This window comes from Oryctolagus cuniculus, chromosome 10, assembly GCF_051225735.1.
Source record: "Oryctolagus cuniculus isolate XC-2025 breed Fujian yellow rabbit chromosome 10, ASM5122573v1, whole genome shotgun sequence".
Classification (NCBI taxonomy): Eukaryota; Metazoa; Chordata; class Mammalia; order Lagomorpha; family Leporidae; genus Oryctolagus; species Oryctolagus cuniculus.
In genome coordinates, this window is record NC_142876.1 from 105,050,154 (window position 1) to 105,068,462 (window position 18,309).

Sequence of the window (18,309 nt, forward strand, 5' to 3'; positions counted from 1 at the left end):
CTGTCAAGGGGGTGTGAGCAATAGGAGCCTCTGGTTGCAGGGTGGCTGCCGCGGGAAGCACCCAGAATAGTTCCCACCTCCCCTGGCTGCTGGGTAGTGCTGGGTCCTTAGGTGCCATCGCCAGCCTGGGCGGGGTTCTGGAAGCTGTCAGCCGTCTGTGGGTCCAGGGATTTGGGGGAGGTGGCTCCTTCCTGTGCCCCCCAGGCCTTTCCTTTGTCCTTGCCCCTTCTCCTTGACTCTCTGTCTCTCCCCTGTTGGAGGCCCTGAGCCTGATTTGGGGCTCTCTGTCCCCTTCTCTGTCCTCAGGGAGACCCAGGAGCAGCCATGCCGGGAGCACCTGCACCTCCCAGAGTTCCCTCTTGTTCTCCTGACACAGGGAAGCCCCAGTGCCTACTGTGGCCATCTTCCCTTTGCTGACCTCTTGGCTCCACCCCAGGTCAGCAGTCCTGACTCTCCTGGGTGTCCCACATCCCACACTGACCTTACCCGCGGCCCCCTCCCTGAGATGGTGGTGGTCACCCTGCCGCCCAGGGCTGGGGCCAGAGTGAGTGAGGTTATGGCTGCGAAGCTCCCAGCAGTGGACGAGACATCTGAGGAGTCCTCAGGACAGAGGCTGTGCTGGGATCTCCCCAGACATCCGGGACACCAGGAGCAGGCAGGAGTCCCCCTGCCGTCTTAGGAGAAGTTTGCACACACCAGGTTGCAAACTGCCAGCCCACGGGCCGGACCTGCTCCCTTGAGTTTGCTGTGGTTTGTGCTGTGTGCAAAGTTGTGGTGCTGAGGTTGAGATCTTCAGATACCACAGAGCTGTCGGGGCTTCTCTGGGCACAGGGGAAGGTGTGGCAGCACCAGGCCCCGGGGTCTGTGGCCCCAGTGGCTGCATGTGCTCAGACACGCCCCCGCCCTCTGCAGGTGCCCCCAGAACCCCTGGCTGGGAGAGGCTGGGGTTGGTTGGGCCAAGAACCTTTCCGTGTGCAGTGTCTGAGACTCGGCCAGGTGATTCCCACTGACAGAGCCGCGCTGCTGTGTACTCAGAGCCCCAGAGGCCACAGGCGTGAGGGGCACAGGTGAGCCTGGACCTAGGCTGCCTTGGTGCTGGGTGCCCACCCCTCCCCCACTGGCTCCCTGTGGAGCTGGGCCTCTGCCTCAGGCTCAGCTTGCATTTCACAGCCTCAGCTCCACCCCTGTAGACCTGGGCTGTGGGCATTGTCCCCTCCTTCACAAACAGGGAAACTGAGGCCCAGATGAAGAGCCAGGCCCCTCCCCAGTGAGCGGTTCCTCCCAGGCCCAGGTGGCTGCTGATTCCTGCCCCACCCAGGGAGCAGCTGGGGCAGAGCCGGGGCGTCAGCACCCGGGAGCAGCTGCCAGCCCTGGGCCCAGGGGCTCAGTGTGGAGGAGACAGCTCCACCTGTGACAGAGGAACGTCCTTAGGCCAGTGCATGGAGTGGAGTGTATCTGAGAAGAGCATCATACAACAACAATGATACCAGAACCAGGCAGCTCTGGGAATGGAGCAGGTTCTGAGGTGGCTCATCCAGGACAGGTGCACAGCACTGCTGGACCACGGGAAGTGGGTGCAGAGATCAGCGACATGGCTCCTGGTCAGTCCCCACACCTGCGGGGCGGCCACGGCTGAACTAGTTAATTGCTAATTAGTGAACTAGATACAGGTCCTTGTGCCACAGCCACAGCACAGGGCCTGGATGAAGCTGTCTGAGTTGGGTCTTGGGCCCAGTGCAGGTGCCTGGTCCATGTCCATGTCTTCCTTGAATTTTATTTAGCACCTGATAAGGCTTTTCCGTGCAGAGGTAGAAAAGAGATATCTAGGTGACGTTTTATTAAATTAAGAATGTCTGAGTGCATAGATGTGTTTTAGGATCTCGGTCTGCGACTCCTTGTTGACCCGGGCCACTGTGATGGGACGATTCTTCTGGGCACCAGCAATGAGGATATCTGGGGTGGCAGGGGGAGCTGGGCCCAGCTTGGACCCTCAGAGCCCCTGCAGGTGCTGAGCCCCCCTCTCCTGCCCCTGGATGGGAAAGACTGAGCACCCGGGGTATCTGTGAGTTTCTGTGGAGCCCAGATGAGTGGGTCCAGCACTGTGGGGATGCGCCCTGGCCGTGGGCAGCACCACCCAGCCCACCCAGAACTCGGAGAGAACAGGGCCACAGGGCAGGGGCAGCTCGGGGCTCTCATGGAGCCTGCGCGTCTCAGTGCTCCCCCTCAGGGCTCAGAGCCCCCGGTGCTGTGGCTTTTCCACTTTGCAACTCACACCCGTGACCTGGGACTCCCGGTTGTTGCCCGAGACCGAGAAAAACCCGGCGGCTGCTCGGTCCCTGGTACTGTGTCCTGCGGTCTGGGTCTGTGCCCGCTCCCAGCTCTCCTAGTTTCCTATGGGCAGACGGCCGCCCCCGGGACTTGCCTGACACTGTCACAGGTGAGACCCTCCCCCTGACAGATACCTTCTGCTGCACCGCTCTCTTGCGCCATGTGTTTGGCTCCCAGGGGACCGTGGCTGGACCCGATTCTGAATCCTCTGGGGACCTTGCTGGGCATACATGAGCCAGTGAGGTGGGGCTGGGGTTTCTGTTGGTTCTGGAAGCTCCCAGGTGGATGGGGGACAAGGACCTCAGTCAGGCGTCCTCAGAGCCTCTGTGGATCCCTGCTCTGGACCGTGAGAACCAAGAGGGCCCACGTGTCTGGGTGGACAGAGACCCGGGAGCTGCCCCTTGCACTGGCGTGCACTGAACTGCTGCACACTAACGGGGCGTGTAGCCCTGGCTGACGCTGGCCCCTGCCCCCCGGGGTCCTCATGTCCACAGGGGCGGCGTTGGGCTCTGTCAGACCTACTCATGTGTGCAGGAAACTGCTCAGCACAGGGAATTCCTGGCCAAGGCGTCTGTGACCAGGAGGTGGGGAGCCCAGCACCCTGGGGCTCAGTGCCATAAAGGGCTGTAGGGAGCCCACGAGCTGTCACTTCCATGTGGGTTTCTCTGCTTTGTTGGATGTGGCACCCATTTCCCAGAAGGCCCCCACCATCGTGTTCACCGCCTTCAGGAAGCACCAGGACCCGAGCCGGCCCTGCCAGCATTGGATCCTGCAGTCTACAGCGATGCCGGCCCCTGCAGCTACACGGCCCTGTCCATCAGTGAGGAGGTGCTGGCAGCACCTCCACTGCTCTGGCGGGTTGGGGTTGGCCCTCCAGCCCTGAGGCAGACCTGTGGCTGTGGTGTGGGGGTGTGACTCAGAGTCCCCAGACCCTGGCCCATAGGGAGGACAAGGCAGACAGACAGGGCGCTGCAGCACGCCCTACCTGGAGCAGCAGGAGCAGCGGCTGTGGGTGAAGCAGGTCCTGCAGCTCACCACGAGCCCACCAGTGGCAGCGCTGTGGGCCCCAGGGACCATCAGAACAGGGCTCACTCCAAGACAGAGCTCAGCCCAGGCAGGCAGCAATGAACATGGACCCAGTGCCCTGAGCCCTCAACAGCCAATGCCAGTGACAGCTCTATAGTTGGCAGAACAAGTCTGAGTCAGGGACACAACCCTCAGCAGGGGCACCGCCAGGGACACCATCACCTGCCATCAGGGTTACCATCCTGTGACAGCCTGTGGGGACAGACGCTCAGCAGCTGACCTACCACAGGGTGACCGCAGACTAGGACTCGCCTGCCCTCGGCAATGACCTCATCCCAAGAGGCAGAGCCACATCTGCCCGGCGTGAGCGCCCACCAGGAGGGTGGAGAAGGGGGAAGAATAGGGCCAACAGCGGTCACAGCCCTGGGCACTGACCAGGCAACCAGGGAGGGATCTGCTGCCACCTCTGCCCCTGGTCCTTTGCACCCAGCGAGTTAGAACTTCAGAGTGGGCGTGTGTAAGGGAGGCCACTGCACGGCGTCTGTGGTTGGGGGAGATTGGAGCCCTGGGGCTGTCCCTGTCAGGAAAGTGGCAGATGCTCACTGGCCCTCAGTGGCAGAGTGGGGCCTTCCAGTGGTAAAGGGACTCTGGCGAGGGACGTGGGGCCCTGGGTCAGGGTTCTGTCCTCAAATCTTGCACCAGGTCTCAGGCCATGTCCAGCCCTGATGCCAGGCCCAAGGGCAGGGGCAGGCTGAATGCAGGGCCCATGGCTCAGGGAGGCAGGGCACCAGGCCCCGGGTTGCCCTTTGAAATGGCTGCATGGGGCGAGCGCCCCCTGCTGGGGCCCTGGAGAGGTGCTGTTGGGCAGTGCTGGGTGCAGGCCCAGGAGGGAGCAGGCACTGCTGAGCTGACCTTCTTGGCCCCTGCTCTGTGCCTCTCTGTCCCTCCCCTGGGGGAAGCCTTGAACTGAATTTGGGGCTCTCTCCACTTCTTTGTCCTCAGGGAGACCCAGGAGCAGCCAGGCCGGGAGCACCTGACACTCCCTGCGCCTTGTCCTCTGCCCCTCCCACAGAGAACTCCAGTGGTTGCTCCTGACCGTCTTCCCTTTCCTGGCCTATGGGCTCCACCCCAGGCCGGGACTGCTGCCTCCCTGGGTGTCCCATATTGATCCCGTATGGACCTGACCCACCCCCCACGCTGGGAAATGGTGGTGGTCATCCTGCCTCCCAGGCTGGGGCCAGAGTGAGTGAGGTTATGGCTGCGAAGCTCCAGCAGTGGACGAGACCATAGGCGAGTCCTCAGGGCAGACAAAAGCTGTGCTGGGGTCTCCCCTGAGATCCGGGACTCCAGGTCCTGCAGGGGCCCCCCTGCAGCATCTGTAGGAAAAGGACGCCCCACCAGGTTGCACACTGTAGCCTGTGGGATGGCCCAGGTCAGTCATGTTTGCTGTGGCTCCTGCTGTGCAGAGTTTGCGGTGCTAACACGGGGACCTTCTCTGTCTCCCTCTCTCTGTCCTTCTCTCTCTGCCTTCGAATAAATAAATAAATAAATCCCTTTAAAAAAAAGTGGAGCAGCTGGGACATAACAAGACACTCACATGGGAGGCAGGCCCCGTGAGCCGTGGCTTTACAGCTCCGTCACAGCACCGCTGACTTGAGTGACAGAACATTTGATGTAGCGTCGCGATGCCAGTGACACTGCACCATGGTTTGAGGCGATCATTCAGGGGTTGAAGAGAAAGGAGTGGATACACTGAGTCTGCAAAAGGCAAAATTATGGAAGATGCTAATACTAGAAATGAAAAGGTTTCGAAATATCCTCCAGGGTTTAATTTCTCAAAACACTAATATCTCTCTCTTCAACCTAAGGAAGAATTTCTCTTTTCTTTTTTTTTTAAGTGGAAAGGTTCCTGTGCAAACCAGCGTGGGGCAGCACCGGCTGCAGTTTCCTGCTCTGACATCAGAAGGCGCCATTGTGACGTCATGCCCGCTGCCTGCACAAAGCCTTGGCTGGGTCTGGGTTCTGTCATTTGTCCAGGAAGCGCTGTCCGGGTGACCTGGGGCTGGGAACAGCTGCCTGTTTGTTTTCTTGTTTTGTTTTTGTTCTTCAAGCTGCTGTTGTTTTGGTCTAGTTTGTTTTTTCTTTTTCCATTTTGATTATTTTGTTCTTTTTTCTATTTTATTTATTTTGATTTCCTCCAGTATTCGTATTCTTTTTCCCTTTCTTATTGATTTCCTTGGATATTTCATTTCTGTTTGGATTTTTTCTTCACTTTTTTCATTGGCTTTTCTCTTGCTTGTGGTTGTTCTTTATATTCTTCCATTTTTGGGTTTCCCTTTGTTCACTTTGAGTTTTTTTTCTTATTTTTATTTCCTTTTTTTTAAATAAGACTGTGATTCATCTGCTTGGATTGTTATTACAGTGAAGGTTTATGAATTTTTTTTCTTATGATTTATTCCTTTTTTGTGTTTTCTCACTTTTAACTGATTTGATAGGGTTAGTCTCAATTGTGAGTCCAGTTGAGTTCATTTAGTTCCTGTTTTCTGTTGGTGATGTGAGCTGACTTTGTCCATTTTGTGTTTTGTTTTATGTTCATTTGATTTCTGTTTGTTTCATGTTCGTTTGTTCTCAAGTAGTCAGAGCCGTGAGAGCTGATCTGTGTCAGCTGCTGGCTCCGGGTCTCCCAGACGTCAGCCCTGCTGACCCTTCCTGGGGGAGCCCTGGAGAGGGAGAGGAATCCGGAGGAAGAATCGGATCCTGCTGCTCCTGTTGGGTCAAATTTATTTTTTCTTTTTCCATTTTGATTACTTTGTCCTTTTTCTATTTTCTTTTGTTTCCTGCCACCATTCATGTTCATTTTGTGTTTTCTCATTTTAACATTTTCTTCCACTAGAACAGTCTCCGTTGTTGGTGTGGTGTAGTGGATACAGTTCATGTTTTCTGTTGGTGACGGGAGCAGAGCGAGTTTGTTCATTTCTGTTTTTTGATTTCTGTTCATTTGATTTCTGTTGTTGCATTTTCATTTGTGCACCACTCGTCTCCCTTCCTGGGAGCCCCGGGAGAGGGAGAAGAATCCCGAGGCCAGAATCACATCCTGGATGGGGACTTCCTGGGGCGGGGACTGACTGCGGTCCCCCAAGCCCTCAGTGTCCCCAGTGGCTCCCGCGTCCCTCAGCAGAGCGGGGCAGGAGGTGTCCATGGCGGCTCCTGGGACCAAGGTTAGAAGGCTGTCAGGTGGGACAGGTGCTGTCTGCACAGGGGAGGGAGAAAGGGTTGTTACTGTGAGATTCAGCCTGCAGAGACCTTTCATCTGTGGGGCCTCTGTGTGCAGGGGAGGTACCATGGCAGTGCGGGCCCCTCTGTCCTGTGCACAGGTAACTACTGCCCAGTCCGGGTGGCTCTACAAGGTTCAAGACCCAAAGAAGCCCAGAAACTCGATCTGCACCAGCAAGAAGACTACCTGTGGAAGGACCTCTTGGTGGTAAGGGACTCACCCACAGTGGGGCAGGGTCACCCCAGACAGCCAGGGTGTCCATTGGCTTTGCATCTGTGTGCAGGAATGGAGCAGGTGCATAGGGGAGGGGGGAAGGACTCACACTGATGCCCATGGGCCCTCTTTGGTCAGGGGAGAGTGCAGAGGGGCTGTGGGCTTCACCCCTGCAGGTTCTGGAGGCTCCATCAGCATGAGCCATACCGGGTGGGTGCTGGCTGTGTGCAGCTCTGTACCAGGGTCTACGGAGGGGGAGGCCGCGGCAGCTCCTGACAGGCCCCAGGCTACAGCAGCCGGGGGTCCCTCTCCTGAGACGTGGAGCCGAGGTCTTGGCACTGCTCGTCCTTGCCCTCTGCCCCAGCCCTGGGCCAGGCAGTGTGGCTGAGTGCCTAGGAGCATCCTCACCGCCATCCCATCCTCAGGACAGACAGCCTGCCCCGGGGTCTCCATGGGAGATGCAGCAGCTCCCACCTGGACAAGGGAGCGCAGATGCTGGGCAGGTGGAGGTGGGGCTGCCAGGTGCAGGGAGACCGTGTCCTGGGCATTTCTGTCCTTCCTGCAGGCCATGGCTCCTGTGCTGGAGGCCCCTGGCCCATTCCCCATGGGCGCGGACGGAGGTGAGTGCTCTGCTCCTCTCTGAGACTCAGACGTGCGGGTCCCGTCCCTCCTGAGAGCCCCTGACCTTCGAGCCAGGCCCCCAGTCCTTGGAGCCTCAGCGTGCCCCCCTGGGAGTTGGGTGTCTCTGAGGGACACAGTGGCCCCATGAGTCTTGCACACCAGGTCCTGCACGGTGCCCGACGGGGGGTAAGCACGTGAGAGAGGGGACCCCTCTGTGGCTGCCGGGCTCGGAGGTCCCTGCCGTGAGCTGTAGACCAGGGCAGCAGCCGGGGCTGTGCTGGGGCCTGGCAGGGGCACTGACATCACTACAGCTCTGTGCTGCCAGCACTGCCTCCCCATGTCTGTCCTTCGGGGGCCGAGCCCCAGGGTGGGCATCTCCTCTGGCTTGGACGAGGCACCTGCCACCTGCCTGCTGGTCTGTGGCCTTGTCACCAGTTTGCCCTGCGGTCTCAATTGGACAGGAACCAGGGACCAGGCCATGGCATGACAGGGCCATGTTCTCCCCTTGTCAGCTTGTCCCTGCCCCAGCTCTCTGACCTCTCTAATCCAGGGGGTCCTGGGGCGACCAAAGTGTCTACGTGGCAGATGCTGCAGCAGAGCTATGTCTCTGGTGACCCAGGTCTCCCCATGTTCCACGGGAAGACGGACGCCAAGACTTCCAGCTTCAGAATCCTTGCCCCTGTGGTTTCCAGGAGTAGAGTGTCCTTCTTCCTCGCTGCCCCAAGGACTTGACTCCGAGCTTCTCTGCCTGCCCCCAGGTCACCACGAGCGTCCACAGGAAGATGGACACTGAGACGCCCAGCTCAGAATCCTTGCCCTTCCAGAAGAGGTGTTGAGTGTCCCTCTTCTTCGCTGCCCCCAGGACAGGACCCTGTGGCTTCTCTGTCTGCCCCCAGGACAGAACAATCTACCACCACGAGAAGGCCTCCTAGACCCCCACCTTCCGAAACCTCGCCCTTCAGGAACAGGTGTTGAATGTCCTTCATCCTCGCTGCAAACAGGAGAGGACTCCGTGTCTTCTCTGCCATCCCCCAGGTCACCACGATTGTCCAAAGGAAGATGGACTCCGAGACGCCCAGCTTAGAATCCTCGCCCTTCCAGAAGAGGTGTAGAATGTCGCTCGTCCTCGCTGCCCCCAGGACAGGACCCCATGGGTTCCCTGGCTGCCCCCCAGGTCACCACAATCATTAAAGGAAGAAGCACTCCGAGACACCCAGCTTTGGAATCCTCGCCCTTGCTGAAGAGGTACTGTTGTCCCTTGTCCAAGCTGCCCCAAGGACAGGACCCTGTGGCACCTCTGGCTGCCCCGATGATCGTCCACCGGAAGATGGACTCCAAAACGCCTAGCTTCAGAATCCTCGCCCTTCCTGAACAGGTGTTGACTGTCCTCTTCCTCACTGCCCCAAGGACGGGACCCCGTGGATTCTCTGTCTGCCCCCAGGTTACCACAACCGTCCACTGGAAGATGAACTCCAGGACGCCCAGCTTAGAATCCTCACCCTTCCAGAAGAGGTGTTGAATGTCCCTCGTCCTCGCTGCCCCCAGATAGGACCCTGTGGCTTCTCTGGCTGCCCCCAGGAGAAACAATCGACCACCATGAGAAGGACTCCAACACCCCATCTTCAGAATCCTCGCCCGTCCAGAAGAGGTGTTGAATGTCCCTCATCCTCACTGCCCCCTGAACAGGACCTCGTGGCTTCTCTGGCTGCCCAGAGGTCACCACGATCATCCTAAGGAAAATGAACTTGGACATGCCCTGACTCAGAATCCTCGCCCTTCCCGAAGAGGTGTTGAATGTCCCTCATCCTCGCTGCCCCAAGGACAGGACCCCGTGGCTGCTCCGTCCCCGGGGAGCAGCTGCTGCCTGGGAAGAACCTCGTTGCCTCTGTTGGTGCCCATGGATTGTCCTGCACTACTGCCTCTGTGCCTGCAAGTTAACTGATATTTATGAGTTTAAGAGAAATCCATTAGGTCATAAATTTGTGGATGGAGAAACATGAAGGACTCAGTGTGGGTTCGGGCACCTGTGCTCAGACACAGGGAGCGGAGCGCTAGGAGCCTGGAGGAGGCAGCTTGGAGCCGCGCCCGGGGCCTGGGCTGAGTCCCGGCTCCAGTGCCCGCGGCTGCCACTGCCTTGGTTTCCCACCCCCTGGGGCTCTGTTTCTGGCTCTGTCCAGGGGGTGTGAGTGACAGGAGCACCTGCCTCCAAGGAAGCCCCTGGAACAGCACCAGACTCCCCTGGCTGCTGGGTAGGGCTGGGTCCTTAGAGGCCTTTGATGTCTCGGCGGGGTTCTGGGAAATGTCAGCATCTGTGGTCCTGGGCTGTGGGGAGCTGGCTTCTTCCTGTGACCCCCACTGGCCTTTCCTTTGTCCTTGCCCCTTCTCCCTGCCTCTCTGTCCCACCCCCCTTGTTGGAGGCCCCGAGCCTGATTTGGGGCTCTCTCTCCCCTTCTCTGTCCTCTGTTCCTGTCCAGTCCAGGGGGCCGCTGTTCCTCCCCTGACCTGGGAGCCCTGGGGTCAGAGCCCTGGGCGTCAGCATCTGGGAGCAGATGCCAGGACCTGGCTCAGGGCTCAGGTTCAGAGACAACTCTTTCCCGGGACTGAAGGAAGCTCCTTAGGCCAGGTGCATGGAGTGGAGTCTATGTGAGGACAGCATTATCACAGAGACATGGTCACGAGTCAGGCAGCTCCCAGAACTGGAGCAGGTGCTGGGGACCCTACTCTATGACAGGTGGGACAGCTTTGCTGGACAGCAGGAAGTGAGGTGGGGAGATCAGCACCAGGGCTCCAGTTCAGTCCCCACACCTGCCAGTCGGGCACCTCTTAACTAGTTAATTGCTCACTACCTGATTAATGAACTGCCTCTGGGTCTTGTGCCGCAGCCCCAGCCCCGTGGCCCTGATGAATCTGTTTGGGTTGGGAGTGTGGGCCCAGTGCCGGCTCTGGTCCAAGTCCATGATTCCCATGAATTTTCTTTAACACCTGGTAAGGCCTCCCTGATGTCATGTTTTCATCCCTAGGTGGAGCACAGGTAGGCTAGGTGACGTTTCATGAAGTTAGGAACGTCCGAGCGAAGGGCCTTGTTAGCATCTGAGTTCCAAGACTCTGTTCACCTTGGCTGTTGCCCCGGTCCGGTGTCTCCAGAAACCAGATAGGGGAGGCTGGAGAGCTGGGTGCAGGGTGGAGCCTCTGGGTGTCCTAGGTGCTGGGCCCTCCCTTCTGCTGCCCCCAGACGGGAAGATTGGGCGACTGGATGCGGCTTTAGGAGTGTGTGGATCCTAGATGGGAGTCTGAGCAGGCATGGGCTCCACCTCCGAGTGGGCAGCACCATCATCACTGGGGACCTCGGAGACAGGAGGGCGGCAGAGGAAGGGCGAGCTGGGCTCTCTCTGGGCCTGCGGTCTTAGCTCTCCCAGCTCAGGGTCAGAACCCAGGTCCTGTGGCTTTCTGATCTGGAGCTCGAACCGGTGGACCCTGGGCTCACGGCCTGACCTACGTCTGAGAAGGACACCAGGGGGTCGATATTCTGCGGGTTCGGTCTGTGCCTGGCACCCAGCGCTCCTGGTTCTCCGCTTTGCAGACAGAGCGCACTGGGGCTACACAGCGCCATCACCAGGTAAGCCCCTCCCCTGCATGGCTCTCTGTGCTGTGGTCTGGCTCCCTGCAGAGGGTGGTGGGATGGATTCTGAATCCTCTGGGGACCTTGCTGGGTGCACTGCTGCGGGAGAGGCCGGCATGGGAGTTCTGGGGTTCAGGAAGCTTCCGGTGGTGCCCAGGACAAGGCTCTCTGTCTGGCGTCCTCAGAGCGCCCTGGGGATCCCTGCAGTGGGACGAGCAGACCCAGAGGGCACCTGGGGCGGGGTGGTTGGGAACCCCGGAGCCACCCCTTGCACAGGCGTCCACTGAGCAGTTGCACACCAACGGGGCCGTGGCAGCGGGCGGCTCTTTCCACTCTCTCGCCCAGTATTAGAACCACCTGCGGGCTGGAAGCCACAGAGGCCTGGGCATCTCCCCGGGGAGACGCAGGTGTTCCGTATCAGGGAGAGTTTGTAGTGGTCACCTGGGTCCCAGGAAACGCTGAGCGCGGCCTTGCCTTGGTGTGGGGATGGCAGGGGTGTGAGTTTGGGCACAGCTAGGAGCAGCCCTGGGGCTGTGGGGTCCTCCTGGGGAGGGCGGCAGCACCTCTGATTTAGCCCTGCAGAACTTGTTTCTGTCTTCCCAAAGCCCAGTCCCACGACTGCACACTGCAGAGAGGGGAAGCCGCAGGGCGCATGCTCCTGACCCAGCGTCCTGGGGAGTCTCTTTCCAGACCTCTTACTGTGCATCCATGTGTCCAATCAGGAGCTGAGGACGACCGTGGTTAAGAACCCAGGTCAGTGCCGGCGCCGCGGCTCACTAGGCTAATCCTCCGCCTAGCGGCGCCGGCACACCGGGTTCTAGTCCCGGTCGGGGCGCCGGATTCTGTCCCGGTTGCCCCTCTTCCAGGCCAGCCCTCTGCTGTGGCCCGGGAGTGCAGTGGAGGCTGGCCCAGGTGCTTGGGCCCTGCAGCCCATGGGAGACCAGGAAAAGCACCTGGCTCCTGGCTCCTGCCATCGGATCGGTGCGGTGCGCCGGCCGCAGCGCGCCGGCCGCGGCGGCCATTGGAGGGTGAACCAACGGCAAAGGAAGACCTTTCTCTCTGTCTCTCTCTCTCACTGTCCACTCTGCCTGTCAAAAAAAAAAAAAAAAAAAAAAAAAAAAAAAAAAAAAACCCAGGTCAGGGTCAGGCCGCCCTGCTTGGAGTCCTGGTTCTTCTGTCCGTGCCTGGTGTCCTTGGCCGTGCAGCATCTGTGTGGGGCCACTATCTGTGAGGAGACACAGGCTGTGAGGAGGCAGCATGGGTGTGGTAACCAGCAGAGCACATGTGGGGCAGGTGCGGCCTGGACGGGCTCACTGCAGTCACTTGATCCTGGAGGCTGCTCCTCGGGGCCTGGGTCCCTCGGCTGTCACAGTACCCATGGGAACTGCCCCTTCCTGTCTCCACAGGGTGGTGTCTTAGCATGGACACCCAGGATTCGGCACGGTGCCTCTGCTGTTCACAACTCCCAGGGGTCTCAGAGCAGGTGTGCACACACCCTGCACACGCAGCCCCCAGAGGGTCTCTGGTGGAGACAGCTGGGAGTGGGCGGGTTCATGCAGAGGCCGAGTGTACCTGGCTTGTTAGGAAGGCTGTGCCCCCAGCCCCCTGTGCTCTCACCCCCCAGGCCAGCGGGCAGGATGAGCGTTGTCCCTACAGATGCTGCGGTGTTGGTGCTGGGGTCACATTCATTGGACCGCATTCATTGGTCGCATTCCCTGCAACGTGGAGCGTCCGTGTGGGCAGGCCATGTGGGTGTCCTGCAGGATGTCGCGTCATGGTCTCTGCCTGTGGCTGTGTCGGCAGCTGTGGATTCTGAGGTCCTGTCATGACCGGCAGGTCCTCATGTGTCACCAACACCAATTCTTTGTGATTGCAAACACTTTTTTAAATACATTTTTAAAGATTTATTTATTAATTTTAAAGTCAGAGTTATACTGTCTTTCTCTCAATCACCCTTATATCCACTGGGTCCCTCACCAAGTGGCAGCAACGGCTAGAGCTGTGGTGATCTGAGACAGGGAGCCAGGAGCTTCTTCTGAGTCTCCCAGGTGGGTGCAGAACTTGGGCCATCCTCTTCTGCTTTCCCAGGCCATAGCAGAGAGCTGGATCCAAAGTGGAGCAGGCGGGACTCAAACCAGCACCCAGATGGGATCTGGACACAGCAAGCAGCGGCTTTACCCACCACGCCTCAGTGCCAGCCCCAAAACTTCCCTCCTGCCTGTCTTGTCTTTCAACTGTCTTATTTATGGGGCCTTCCTTTGAGGTATCTCACGCACTGTGGACGTGACCCTGTGAGGCGTCCCGCACACTGGTTCTAGGTGCACACCTGTCTATCGAGCTCACTGTGTGAGAGCTGGGCTCAGGGAGGCTGCAGATGGCGCAGTGACAGAGACACTGGACTCGGATCCCTTTCTTTCTCCCTGGCTTTCCTCTGCCCCACCAGGGCATCTGCAGACCGAGCCCTGGGAGAGCAGAGGGAGGGTCTGACGCAGGCCCAGTGAGCCTGAGTAGGAAGTGCTAGTGTGGCCGGGGCTGCTCCATCCTGGCTGCGTGGCGCTGTTGGGGAATCAGAGCCCCAGACCCCACAGGGTGGGGGCACAGGTGAGCCTGGCATAGGGTGCCTTGGAGGGTGCCCAAAGTGCACCCCAGGACAGCACTGGACAGACGGGGTCTACTATTTAGGAAAGACTGAAGGCTAAAAGGTGACTGCTTAAGATCAGCCCACCCAGTCTGCTCCACAACTCAGGTCACAGCCTCTGTCCCCATGCGGGCACAGACACAAGGCAGAGTGACCCAGGGTTGTGGGGGAGGGGCCCAGTGTCCCTGATCTTCAGTGGTTCAGGGCTGTCCCTGGGGACATCCATCCGCAGGCCCCTCCTCCTCCTGTGTGTGCAGGGAAAGCGAGTTCTGGCATCTGGATGCCCACATGACAGCCTGCCTGTGTGCCCTTCCCTGACACCAGGGAGGCAGAGCAATTCCCTCCCTTGGGAGAAGGGGGCTGAGGCTCCAGGTCCAGGGGCTGCCGCCCCTCCCCCACTGGCTCCCTGTGGAGCTGGGCCTCTGCCTCAGGCTCAGCTTGCATTCACAGCCTCAGCCCCACCCCTGCAGACCTGGGCTGTGGGCATTGGCCCCTCCTTCACAAACAGGGAAACTGAGGCCGAGATGAAGAGCCAGGCCCCTCCCCAGTGAGCGGTTCCTCCCAGGCCCAGGTGGCTGCTGATTCCTGCCCCACCCAGGGAGCAGCTGGGGCAGAGCCTGGGCGTCAGCATCGGGAGCAGCTGCCAGCCCTGGGCCCAGGGGCTCAGTGTGGAGGAGACAGCTCCACCTGTGACAGAGGAACGTCCTTAGGCCAGTACATGGAGTGGAGTGTATCTGAGAAGAGCATCATACAACAACAATGATCAGGAGCAGGTTCTGAGGTTTTAGCACCTGAGAAGGCTTCCCATGGTGTCCTTGTTCTTCCTCCTGGAGGCAGAAATAGGTGGCTGGGTGATGTTTAATTGAATTATCAATGTCCAAACACAAGTCTTTTAGGATCTAGGTTCTGTGACTTCTTGTTGACGCTGGCCACTGTCCTGGGATGGTTGTTTCAGGCACCACCAATGACTGGATCCGGGGAGGCAGGGGGAGCCGGGCCCAGGGTGGACCCTCAGAGCCCCTGCAGGTGCTGAGCCCCCCCTCTCTTGCCCCCAGATGGAAAAGACTGAGCACCCGGGGTGTCTGTGAGTTTCTGTGGGGCCCAGATGAGCGCGTCCAGCATTGTGGGGGTCCATCCTTGCTGTGGGCAGCACCATCCAGCCCGCCTAGAACTCGGAGAGAACAGGGCCGCAGGGCAGGGGGAGCTCGGGGCTCTCATGGAGCCTGCGCGTCTCAGTGTCCCCCCTCAGGGCTCAGAGCCCCCGGTGCTGTGGCTTTTCCACTCTGCAACTCGCACCCGTGGCCTGGGACTCCCGGCTGCAGCCCGAGACCGAGAAGAACCCGGCGGCTGCTGGGTCCTGGGTCCTGGGTCCTGGATCCTGGATCCTGCGGACTGGGTCTGCACCCACTCCCAGCTCTCCTGGTTTCCTACTGGGCAGACAGCCTCTGATGGGACTTAGCAGCCACCATCACAGGTGAGCCCCTCCCCCTGACTGATCCCATCCCCTGCACAGCTTCTTGCGCCATGTGTTTGGCTCCCAGGGAACCGTGGCTGGACCGGATTCTGAATCCTCTAGGGAACATTGCTGGGTGGGATTTCTGTGGTTCTGGAAGCTCCCAGGTGGGTGGGGGCAAGGACCTCAGTCAGGCGTACTCAAAGCCTCTGCGGATCCCTGCTATGGACCATGAAACCAAGAGGGCCCACGTGTCTGGGTGGACGGAGACCCGGGAGCTGCCCCTTGCACAGCCGTCCACTGACCAGCTGCACATTAAGGAAGCCATGGTTGCAGGCACCTCCTCCCACACTTGCCCGGGGATTAGAACCAGCTGCTGGCTGGAAGGAGCAGTCCGGGCATCTCCCCGGGGAGATTCAGGTGTTAAGCACTAGGAATATTTTATATTGAGTCACCTGGGTCCCAGGACAGGTTGCGTCTGGGTCTTGCGGTCGTGTGGGTATTTCATGAATTGTGAGCATGGGCATTGCTAGGAGTAGGCGTGTGCTGGGGGTGTCCTCGTGGGGCAGGGGCAGCAGGACCACTGATTAGGCCCCAGTTAGGTTCTGCCTCGTCAAATTCCAGTCCCCTCTGACACCCACACGTGGATGTGGGGAGGTCTCAGGGGTTCTGGGAGCTGTCAGCCATCTGTGGGTCCTGGGCTGTGGGGGAACTGGCTCCTTCCTGTTAACCCCACTGGCCCTGTGGAGGCCCCGAGCCTGATTTGGGTCTCTCTCTCCCCTTCTTTGCTCTCTGTTCCTGTCTCCAGGCCATTTCCAGCCCTGATGCCAGGCCCAAGGGCAGTGGCAGGCCGAATGCAGGGCCCAAGGCTCAGGGAGACAGGGCACCAGACCCCAGGTTGCCCTGTGAACTGGCTGCCTGGGGTGAGCACCCCCTGCTGGGGCCCTGGAGAGGTGCTGTTGGGCAGTGCTGGGTGCAGGTCCCTGCTGGGAAGCTGACCCTTCTCAGCCCAGCCTGAAAATCCCAAGAGGAAGGGGAGGAGGCGGAACGTCCCTGGGAGGGGGATTGGCAGCTCTGATCCCCCTGAGAGCTCAGGATTCCCGTCACAGCCCCTCTGTGATCAGGGTCGGGCTCCCCAGGGGCTGCACCTGTGCCCGAGACAGGAGCTCCTGCCTGGTGGCTCCTGAACACATCCCAGGAGCCAGGGCCACAGGGTGGTGGGCTTGCCTCTGCTGCCTTCTGGTGGCCACCCCAAGGCAGTGCCTGGTCGTCCCTGCCTGCTCTCTGCCCATCAATCTCCTGGACTGGGGAGTCTCAGGGGGGCGGAACCTGGGGCTCTCTGGTCTGAGGACGCAGTGTCTGGGCTATCAGAGCGGCGGCCTCGGGACCAGGTGGAGAACCGCACGTGCACGGAGGAGGGTCAGGGCACTGGGGTTGTGACTCTTCCTTGGCCAAACCTGAGCCTCACACCTGTCACAGTGCCCACCCCTGAGACCCCCTACAGCCTGTGGCCTGGGTCACAGAGGGACCCGCCCACACGGGGAGGGAACAGCACACTGGGCGGTGGGGAGCCGGGTCCTGCTGAGCCCGTTCCGACTCTGTCCCCGTTTCGGCCCCCACTGCTCCTGGCACTGCCCAGCTCCAGGGTCACCTCTGGAGCAGGCTGTGTCCTCTGGGGGTGGGCAGGCCAGGATAACCGGGGGTCCCAGAGGGGGGACAGGTGGAGCCCAGTGGGAGGGGCAGCGGCAGCACAGGCTCCACCAAGCACCGGGTGGATCCCTTCACCTGCTCTGTAATCGTCCATTCCAGGCCTGGCCCACGACTGCAGGCTGCAGAGAGGAGACGCCGCAGGGGAACTCCTGACGCAGCGCCCTGGGAGTCTCCTTCCACCCCCTTCCTTCTGCGCACTCGTGTGTCCAGTCAGGAGCCCTGGACGGCCGTGGTCAGTAACACAGCTCTGGGCCTGGTGCCAGCGTCCGGTCCTGCTACTCCTCTCCTGCCCCCCCCCCCCCCCCCCCCGCAATGGCTGGGATGAAACTGAGCTGTGTGGGTCTGGGGGCCCAGTTCAGGAGCCTGGTCCAAGTCCATGGCTTCCCGGGAATTTTATTAAACACCTGGTAAGGCTTCCTGTGACATCATTTTTCCAACTAGAGAAGAAAAGAGGTGGCCTGGTGACGTCTTACTGGAGTTATGAACGTCTGAGCACAGAGCCGTGTTCTAGGATCTCAGTTATGGGACTCGTTGTTGGCCTTGGGCCCCTGCTGCTGGGACGGTTGGTCCTGGTGCCGCTGTGACCAGATCAGGGGACATGGGGTGTGGGTGCAGGGTGGAGATCCAGGGCATCAGCACACACTGGGCCCGCCCCCCTCCTGTCCTGCGCATGGGTAAGACTGTGCACCTGGGCCATCTTTGACGGTGTGTGGATCCTCAATGAGAGAGCCAGGGCACGCATCGGGATCCGCATCTGAGTGGCAGCACCGTAAAATCAGGCGGACCTGGGAGAGAACAGGGCCGCAGAAAATGGAGGGCTCAGGGCTCTCGTGCAGCCTGTGGGTCTCCGTTCTCCCCCCTCAGGGTCTGAACCCCAGGTTCAGTGGCGTTCCTACCACGGAGTTTGCACCAGTGGGCCCGGGACTGACGGCTGCAGCCTGAGACACAGAAGGACCCCGGCGGCTCCTGGGTGCTGTGGACTCCATCTGCACCCGCTCCCAGCTCTCCTGGTTTCCCACCTCGCAGACGGCTCCTCCTGGGACTTGGCAGCCTCCACCACAGGAGAGCCCCTTCCCCTAACACACCCCTTCCCTGCACCCCTCTCAGTGCTGTGGGTCTGACTCCCTGGAGAACCAATTCTGGAGCAGATTCTGAATCCTCTGGGACCTTCTGGGCACACTGGTGAGGAGAGGGTGGGGCTGGGATTTCTGAGGTTCTGGAAGCTCCCAGGTGGGTGGGGGACAAGGACCTCAGTCAGGCGTCCTCAGAGCCTCTGTGGATCCCTGCTCTGGACCGTGAGAACCAAGAGGGCCCACGTGTCTGGGTGGACGGAGACCTGGGAGCTGCCCCTTGCACAGGCGTCCACTGAGCAGCTGCACACTAATGGGGTGTGGTAGCGGGCGACTCCTCCCACACTCGCCCCAGGA

General features: G+C 59.9%; 1 protein-coding gene across 27 annotated transcripts in view; it reads left to right on the forward strand.

Moving 5' to 3' along the window:
• The window catches only part of LOC138843201 (uncharacterized), a 205,904-nt gene that overhangs the window by 103,339 nt on the left and 84,256 nt on the right, over positions 1-18,309 (forward strand). The window contains exon 4 of one of the 27 annotated variants that reach the window (XR_016214363.1): positions 8,975-11,078. The exons of the other annotated variants lie outside the window; for them this stretch is intronic. The gene's annotated coding sequence lies outside the window, so the exon portion shown is untranslated. The remainder of the gene's footprint in view (positions 1-8,974; positions 11,079-18,309) is intronic. 27 annotated transcript variants of the gene reach the window in all.